Below are 9,343 nucleotides of genomic sequence, written 5' to 3'. Positions count from 1 at the left end.
GGTTGGTCATAGCTTTTCTTCCAAGGAGCAAGCATCTTTTAATTTCATGGCTGCAGTCACCATCTGCAGTGATTTTGGAGCCCAAGAAAATAAAGTCTGTCACTTTTTCCTTTGTTTCCCCATCTACTTGCCATGAAGTGATGGGACCAGATGCCGTGATCTTAGTTTTCTGAATGTTGAGCTTTAGGCCAACTTTTTCAGTCTCCTCTTTCACTTTCATCAAGAGGCTCTTTAGTTCCTCTTCACTTTCTGCCATAAGGGTAGTGTCATCTGCATATCTGAGGTTATTGATATTTCTCCCAGCAATCTTGATTCCAGCTTGTGCTTCATGCAGCCCAGTGTTTCTCATGATGTACACTGCATATAATTTAAATAAGCAGGGTGACAATATACAGCCTTGACATACTCCTTTCCCAATTTGGAACCAGTCTATTGTTCCATGTCTGGTTCTAATTGTTGCTTCTTGAGCTGCATACTGATTTCTTAGGAGGCAGGTAAGGTGGTCTGGTATTGAATCTCTTTAAGAATTTTCCACAGTTTGTTGTTCTCCCCACAGGAAGGTTGTAAACCCAGATTGGACGTGCATGCACACATATGTGAGATCTCTCTGTTTCTAAACATTTGCAAAGAAGCGAATTTAAAAATACATTATGTGGGTTGGAACAGAAAAACATGTCCATCGGTTAGAATCTGCCCATGGACTCTTGATTTGTGACATCTGAAAGAGCCATAGCGTCACAGAGCGAATGCAAATCCTTTCTCTGTTTGTACAATTTCGAATCTGTGTGCTAACCCGCGCCCAAGTCAACAAACGCCCAGTGACAGCCCACTGCCCACAGTTCAGCCCTTTCATCTACACTATCTAACTAAAATCTGAAAAACACCATGTGGGCCAGGAAAGGAGAGGGAACAAGACTGTGAGAACTGTATTTTCATTTCCTGGCGGGGGTGTGGTTAAGTTCAACTTCGATGTGATTCTAACCGTCAGAGGGTTTTACATTCGATTTCCTGTTTCCTTTTCTTAATAAAGAAAGGAAAAGCAGCCCCCGCAGCAACGGTAGGCTGAGTTCCATAGGAAGACACCATGGGAGTTCCCATTTGGCCACAAGCAACATCGAAACATAACCCCTGCTACCTGGTAAAGAGCAACATGCAGAAGACCTGTGGGTTACACAGTTGCTCAGGATTGTTTTGATCACCTGTAGCAACTTTCCACTCACTCATTAAACCAGTGACCAAAGTCCTCTGTGTTCAAGTTGCTGGAACCATTTCCCACGAAAGCTTTAGAAAATAATAATGGTGAGGTGCTTCACATGTCTCTAACCTCATATAAACTCTCTAAGAATTATCCCCATTGTACAGAGGAGAAAACTTGGAGGAGACTTGGAAGAGTTCAGATAATTTGTCCAAGTCACTTGTAAGTCACCCAGCTGGAGTTCCTTTCTTTCATTCCTCGGGTAGTTAGTGGTCACCTGTTTATTGAGCCAAGCACTGCAAAAATATTTATGGCTGAAAGTAGCTAAGCTCAAAATGATTCTCACTTGCAGAAAATAACCTCTGTATAGAGGCTACCTTTGGAATGTTTATCTTGAGCTTTCTTTCATTTGTTCAGACACTTGGTGAATATCTTACTGTGTCCAGAATTGTAGACTGAGTGCTGAGGGGTATATGCTGACCTTGACTTTCAAAAGCTTATAGTTTAGGAGGGGAGACAGAGCCAATACAACAAAATGTTTGAATAATAATATAAAATGATGCACAATTAAGTGTCCAAGGAGATGGCCCAGATGAAAATCTCGAGGGATGCGAGACTACTTTGGGCTGGACTGGTTGGGACAGCAGAATAGAGAAAAAGGTCTTGAGGGAAGGATAGAGTGGGGATGAATACAGTAAGTGTGCAAGAGAGAACGGTAAAGCACAGCATACACAAAGGAGGAAAGACTATGGTAATGCTGCATAACTTGGTGTGTAAGTGCTCTGCTCTGGCAGTCAACATGATACGGTCTCAGGTGTGAAATTCAGAATTGACACCTTTCTTCTTGTGTGATCCTGTATCAATTACTTTACTTGTATTGAGCTTCAGTTTCCTAACCTGTGAAGAGGGCATCGTGAATGAAGGAAGCAGATAAAGCAGTGCCTGGCACGTGGCGAGCCTTCAGGAGCAGCTAGAATTATGAATATGAATATGGTCTCTTGGAGGGGGTACCTTGTGGCTGTTCCATCTGAATAGTGGAGAGAGGTCTGTGGCTAACCCCAAACCATAACGTAAGAGCCGAAAGGAGGACTGGAAACTCTACAGCCATGAACTGAAAGCAGCAAGTATCAGCCCTAGGATCGGATAACACAACCAAACCACAAATGTGCTGCTCAGGGCTTTAAAGTTTGACGGCAGGCAAGACCCACTGTAAACTTACTCTATGTGAAGGAGTCAAACCACAATTTTTTTTTCTTTTTTTCATCAGACTTCACAGGAAATACAGATTTGAGATAAGCTACCCCTCCGCCTTGACTCTCCTTCGTGGCATTAACTCACCCATTAAGTGGCTCACTTTCTTTCCTGAGCCCATACCATCAGCAGCTTATATTTAGTAGGCCAGTGGATTTGTGTTGCTGTTATATTAGAAGTTAAATCTATTAAGACATGGTTTGCAGTCAGACTGAGATGATAATCTAAGAAAAGGAAGGTGCAAGTCCCCAGGACACAGTGTGTGGCTTTTTTTAAAGGTTATTCTGCCATCAGTAATCCCCTACATTGCTGTTGCTCAACAATTATTTTGGGTTTCATGACTTTCAACCTAACCTCTGTGCCCAACAGGGATGATCTGTATCGAGGTGTTGACAACAGTTTCTCAGCAGCTGTTACAAATTAATAGCTTTGGCTCCCTTCCCAAGTGGACCCATTAAAATTCTCAAGAAAATTGGCTTTAAGGAATTTCCCAAAGACTCCTGACCTAGTCAAAAGAGATCTTTCCCCCCCTCATTCTAAGAGTACCGATCCTGGATCTCTTCAGGGAGAACTACATAAAGACTGAATGACAGGGACTTCCCTGGCAGTCCAGTGGTTAAGACCCTACGCTCCCAGTGCAGGCGGCCTGGGTTTGATCCCTTTTTGGGGAACTAAGTTCTGACGTGCTGCAACTAAGCCCACGTGCTGAGCTGCAACTGCCAAGCCCACGCACTCTAGGGCCCACGTGCCACAACTAGAGAAGCCCAGTGCAGCCAAAATGAATAAATAAATAAAAATAAACTATATTAAAAAAAATAAAACAACTGACAGCCAGAGAACAAGGAATATAAACAGTTGCTTAGCGAGTGAGTTTACAGTCAGTTTTCAACAAACATATATCCAGGAAAAGATGGATGCCAAGAGATAAACTATCACAGCAACAATAATGCCCAACATTTATTGAGCATATTTTTGCACACATACATTATCTCAGTGTCCTCCCAACAATAGTATAAGGATGGTACTATTGTTATGCCCATTTTACAGATAAGGAAACTGAGGCCCAGAAAAATTGATTAATTTGGAAGATAAGTACTTTGCAAGTGAGTGTCAGAGTTAGGATTAGAACCCAGGAAGTCTGGCTCCAGGGATGGTGTTCTTAAACAGTACTGGGGAGTGTGTGTCTTATTGAGAGGAGGTGGAGGGAGAAGAGGTGCTGTAAAAGGGCCAGAAATAGAAGGATACCTTGAGGATTTTGGCTTTGGTCTGGCATGATGCTGTCCCAGTCACTGAATAGATGGACAGGGGCATATTCAGACAAATACTCAGAAATATGACATAATTTTATACCTAATCTCTGACCCATATCCATTTCTGTTCTTGTAGAGTCAGCCAGTCTCCAGCCCAGCTTTAGACTTCTAGCAGGAGACCTAGTTAGCCTAAGAGAATTAATGAAGCCATCTCTGGCTCATGGAGAACCAGAGTGGTCAGTGAGAGCCTGGGGGCCAGAATCTACTTCTAAAGAGGTGGACCATCCCCAGTAAACTGGATCTGGGGGCTTTGAACCCCTCCCAGACCAATATGGAAATGTCTCAGGACTTCGCCCTGGACCCACGTCTCCACTGACTCTGAGGGAAGGGCCTCCACTTTGCTCTGGGTAATTAAGAGCACAGTCTCAGGAGTCACCCAGTCCCGGGTTTGAATCTCACTCATGGCCTGTGCAAACTTGGGGAAATGAACTGTGCCTACAGTCTTCCATCTGTCAAATGGGGATAATAATAGAACCTACTTCGTAGGGTTGTTATAAGGATTAAATAAATGAATCCATATCAGCCATATAAAGCATGCTAAGCACTCAATAACTGTGGGCGATGGTAATTATCTACACCCTGTCTCCATTTAAAAAGTAATTCGGTCTTGAGCCCGCAGTGTACATTATCACATCTGGTAGGGAGAGGCCTGGTGAACAAAGCCTGTGGCCTTGCCAGGCCCTGCAGCCATGTGCTTGGGCCTCTCTGGAAGAGGAAATGGTTTCATCACCCACTGTCTGGGTCACGACCACTTTCTTCAGGGAAGGGCTCTGTGGCCTCGTCTGCTGGATGGGCTTGGTTACGACGAGCACCCAAGCCTGGCTCTGCCACCCACTCCCCCAACCTGTGGAGAGGCACACACCCACCTGCCCAGTAGAATGCTCTTCCATGCCATGCCAAGCTCTCTGGTGCAGGCGAGGATCCCATGGAAGCTAGTGCACTTCTGCAGGTTCTTCTACTGACCTGGCTGGATGACCATGGCTGTCACCATCATCAAGATAATGCCTGCATTCAGCGAAAGGCTATCGAGGGTCCAGGGCAAGAGAAGTTTCTAGACGTGGTAGAAAGGCCCTTTTCAAGCTGACTTGGGAGCCTCGGAAGTAAAGTGTGGAGATGACGGGGTGGGGCCTGGGGACTAGGTCTGTGTCTGATCCCCGTGGTGTCTTTAGTCCCCTGCCCAGTGTTGGCTCCCTAGGAACAGCACAGCACGTAGTGGTTAAGCATGTGGGCTCTGGAGCCAGACAGCCTGCTGTCTTGGCACTGTCTTATTAGCTGATGACCTCTGGCAATTTCCTTTTTTTAAAAAAGAATTTTTAGTTTTTTTATGGCTGTGTTGGGTCTTAGTTTTGATGGGCAGGCTCAGTAGTTGTGGTGCTTGGCTTAATTGCCCTTCGGCAGGTGGGATCTTAGTTCCGCCACCAGGGATGAAACCTGAGTCCCCCGCATTGGAAGGCAGATTCCTAACCACTAGACCACCAGGGAAGTCCCCCTCTGACAATTTCCTTAACTTCTCCCTGCCTCTGTTTTCTTATCTGTAAAAAAGGAGGATGATAATAATAATACCTCCATACCTCTTCAAGTTGTTGTAAAACGAGTTTTCAAAAAAGTGCTTAGAACACAGTCAGGCATGTGATAGGGTTAAGTGTTAATTGTTATTTCCCACATGTTAGGGACTTTAGTTCTAGATAGAGGCTTAGGTAAGTAATGGTACAAATCCAGATTTATAGACTAAGTCTATTTGATCTTGAAGTCTGCTCTCTTTGAATGCTACCACTGTGTATGAAAAGAATACCTTACCTTGGATACTTTAAGAAGGCCCAGATTTCAACTTCAGGAACAAGAGTCCCCCGAAAAGTGAAGTCGCTCGCTCAGTCGTGTCCAACCCTTTGGGACACCATGGACTATAGCCCACCAGGCTCCTCCATCCATGGGATTTTCCAGGCAAGAGTACTGGAGTGGGTTGCCATTTCCTTCTCCAGAGGATCTTCCTGACCCAGGGATTGAACCCAGATCTCCCGCATTGCGGGTAGATGCTTTACCGTCTGAGCCACCAGGGAAGTTCCCCGAAATAGAACACAATTGTCAGACCTTGGATTTTTGTTTTAGATAGAGAAGTTAAACTGCCTCCGGGTAGTAGGGATTTAGTCCAAAGGGACGGAATCAACCGTGCCCTGGTCCCAGATCCCAGGGCAAGTCTAGTAAGCCTGCCCTTTGACCTGAATCTGGGTGACGTTAGTAATACAGGAATAGGTGAAATGCCAGCCACACTTGGCTGGCCCATAAAAAGGAAATACTTCCCACACCTTGCTTTTGCACACCGAAGGCCCCCAGGTAAAGGCATCCCCGCCACAAGCCTCTGGCTTTAATGTCTGGGTGTGACTGCAGGAACCACCCAGTACAAACCGGAGTGAACCGGCTGCCCTTTCCCTACTCGGCTGCCAAGTCAAACAGAACACAGAGAACACAAATAGAATCGTCACAATAAACTGGTTGTTGGAGGCAGACACAAGAGAACCCACTCCCTGGCACGGCCACCCTCTTTGCGGGTCCAGACATGAGGTGCTCCGAGGGCTGAAGAAGGTGTGGCCCATGGGCATTCCTGCCCAGCGAGAAACCCTCTGACTTGTCTGTACTCACTGCCACCCACATGGATCCCTCCAGGGGCTGCTTGCCAAGACGGGAGGGAGGAGGGTGTCCCCCAAGCTCTGGACCGGAAAATGCCCTTCCCACCCACTCGACTAATGTTAAGGAGGGAACTTTTCAGACACTTTACAATCCTAAAGGCATCTGTGGCTTTGGAGGAATTCGTGCTGGACGTGCTTCTCTGAAGGGTCAGGCATGGGGGAGGAGAGAGAAGAAGCAGGGACCAGGCCCAAGTGACAGCTTCAGGTAAATCTGGGCGGAGGTCTCCAGGTAGCCTGTGAACTTAGGTGGTGCCCTCCCTAGCCTGGGGCAGGTCAGAGTCTCCCAGAACTCGCCCAAACATTTCTGCTGTGTGTGCTCTGGGGCATGTCTCTCTTTGCCTCTTGGATCTCAGGCCAATGAGGAAATAGAGGCGAGTCCTAGGAGGCTGGGACGGAGCCCTGTTTTTACTTTGTGGTGTCAGCACCTTTTCATGAAGTTCTAGCAGATCTCGCAAAAGATCTTTAATCTCTTCTCTGCCTTTTTGAAGAAATAAATTTTGTTAAAAAAGGGGCGAGAGTTTCCCTGTGGAAAGGTAAACTGTAACGTCACCCAGGTGGAGGTTTTCTGTGCATTTCGCCTCATCTCATGGGAATGCAGGAAGAGCAGATACTCTGAAAATGGACATCTGAGTTGGAAGACTGGCTCTGTACCACATCCTTGGGCAAGTTGCTTAACTGCTTGAGCCTCAGTTTCTTTGGTAGTAAAGATGGGGACAAGAAGACTTAGTTCACAAGGAATGTTGGAACGATAAAATGATATCTCATTTATGAAAGCAAAGAACATTCTATATAGTTTGGCACATCAAAGGGCCAGATCAACCTTGCCTTCAGTTATTTTCTTCCCCCACACTCTTTGTCAGTGGCTTGCTGGGTTCTTGATGGGCCTGAAGAATTGGAAAAGAGATCTAGAAAGAGGTAGAATCTTACGTAAACAAAACTGTCTTATTCTAACTTAAAGTTTAAAGTGGGGAAGATAAGGACTGCTACTCCACTTTCTAGCCGGTAAGATAGGTTATTTATATGTCTGTGGGTAGATCATTTCAATGCTTTACAGTCTCATCTGAAACAAAGCACAAATCACTTCATTCTTACGCCCAAATTGACTCAATCTAATCTATCCACAAGTTGGACCTTTCCATTAACCCTACTTTGGCCACCTGATTCGAAGAACTGACTCACTGGAAAGGACCCTGATGCTGGGAAAGATTGAAGGCAGGAGGAGAAGGGCACGACAGAGGATGAGATGGTTGGATGGCATTAACAATTCCATGGACATGAGTTTGAGTAAGCTCCGGGAGTTGGTGGTGGATAGGGAGGCCTGGCGTGCTGCAGTCCATGGGGTCACAAAGAGTCAGACACGACTGAGCAACTGAACTGAACTGATTAACCTAACTTGAGATTTCTTCCTTTTCCATATGCTTTATGCTCTCGGTGTTGTACTATGGGGGTGTGGGTGGTGTGGGGAGTACAACCGATATTCTCAAAGGGGTCTAGTTTGATCATCAGTAAACAGGAAAAAGTCAAAACTATCATTACCTTCCTGAAAATGTCAGAATTAGTAAACTGCTGCCTTGCCCACAGTGCTGGGATAAGCAGAGTCTGCATAAGGCTTGAATATGTGTCATGGGTCTCAACTATTATCTGGGGATTTTTGTTTCTAAGTGGAGATGATGGCTTTGTTCAACTCACTAAGCCCTTCCTCCTGTGTTCAGCCAACGTTTGCAGAAGACTGCCGTCTTTTAGTAAGTAGGAACCAGACAGGAAAAACATTATGGTAGAGATGGGTGGATGGGGCAAGGGTTTGAGGAGTGCTGGCCAACTGGGTACACACCTGGGGAGTGGCAAGAGAGTGGGAAGGGAATTGAAGGAGAACTGTTTAGAGAAGGGAGTCAGGGAAGTGAGTAATAGGTAGGTCAGAGGATGGAGCAAGGGAATGTTGAAAGGGAACGGATATGCTCTGTGGGCAGGTAGTAAATATCTGAATGGGAGCACAGGGAGGCCTAGCATGGGGTAACAGGGAGGCAACCCTCAGGGGCTGATTTGTCAGTGATGGAAAATGGGATTGGATGTGCGTTGGTGCAGGCATAGAGGGATCTCAGACCAACTCCAAACACCATTCATTTTAATGAAATGCTTCGTCTTTATGTTTCAGCCATCAGAAACAGATGCTGTCATGCTCACTGCCATGGCTTATTTTGAATTCCAGCAACTAACACCCCTTTGGCTTTTCCTCAAAAATAAAAGTCACAGTTTAAATTCAGCTGAGCTTGAACATTATGATACTTGGAGAAAATTGAAAGTCCTGGCCCCTTCGGCTGTACCATATCATTCAATTGCAACATTCTGTTCAGGGTGGTTGCCCTCACATAGTCATCTCAACCCTTCACTGCCCTGTTAGCTGCTTTGGTTTTATTTACAATTTGTTGCCACAATATTCCTGTAACTGTTTCCAGAGTTGAGTGAAGAAAAAGGAGGCTGGCACACAGATTTCTCACACTGGAGTTAGCTTCTATCAGTTCAGTTCAATTCAGTTCAGTTGCTCAGTTGTGTCCAACTCTTTGCCACCCCATGAATCACAGCACACCGGGCCTCCCTGTCCATCACCAACTCCCAGAGTTCATTCAAACTTATGTCCATCGAGTCTGTGAGGCCATCCAGCCATCTCATCCTCTGTCATCCCCTTCTCCTCCTGCCCCCAATCCCTTCCAGCATCAGAGTCTTTTCCAATGAGTCAACTCTTCACATGAGGTGGCCAAAGTATTGGAGTTTCAGCTTTAGCATCAGTCCTTCCAATGAACACCTAGGACTGATCTCCTTTAGAATGGACTGGTTGGATCTCCTTGCAGTCCAAGGGACTCTCAAGAGTCTTCTTCAACACCACAATTCAAAAGCATCAATTCTTT

The sequence above is a fragment of the Bison bison genome, unplaced genomic scaffold, assembly GCF_000754665.1.
Source record: "Bison bison bison isolate TAMUID 2011002044 unplaced genomic scaffold, Bison_UMD1.0 scf7180017864368, whole genome shotgun sequence".
Classification (NCBI taxonomy): Eukaryota; Metazoa; Chordata; class Mammalia; order Artiodactyla; family Bovidae; genus Bison; species Bison bison.
This window is presented reverse-complemented; position numbering follows the sequence as displayed.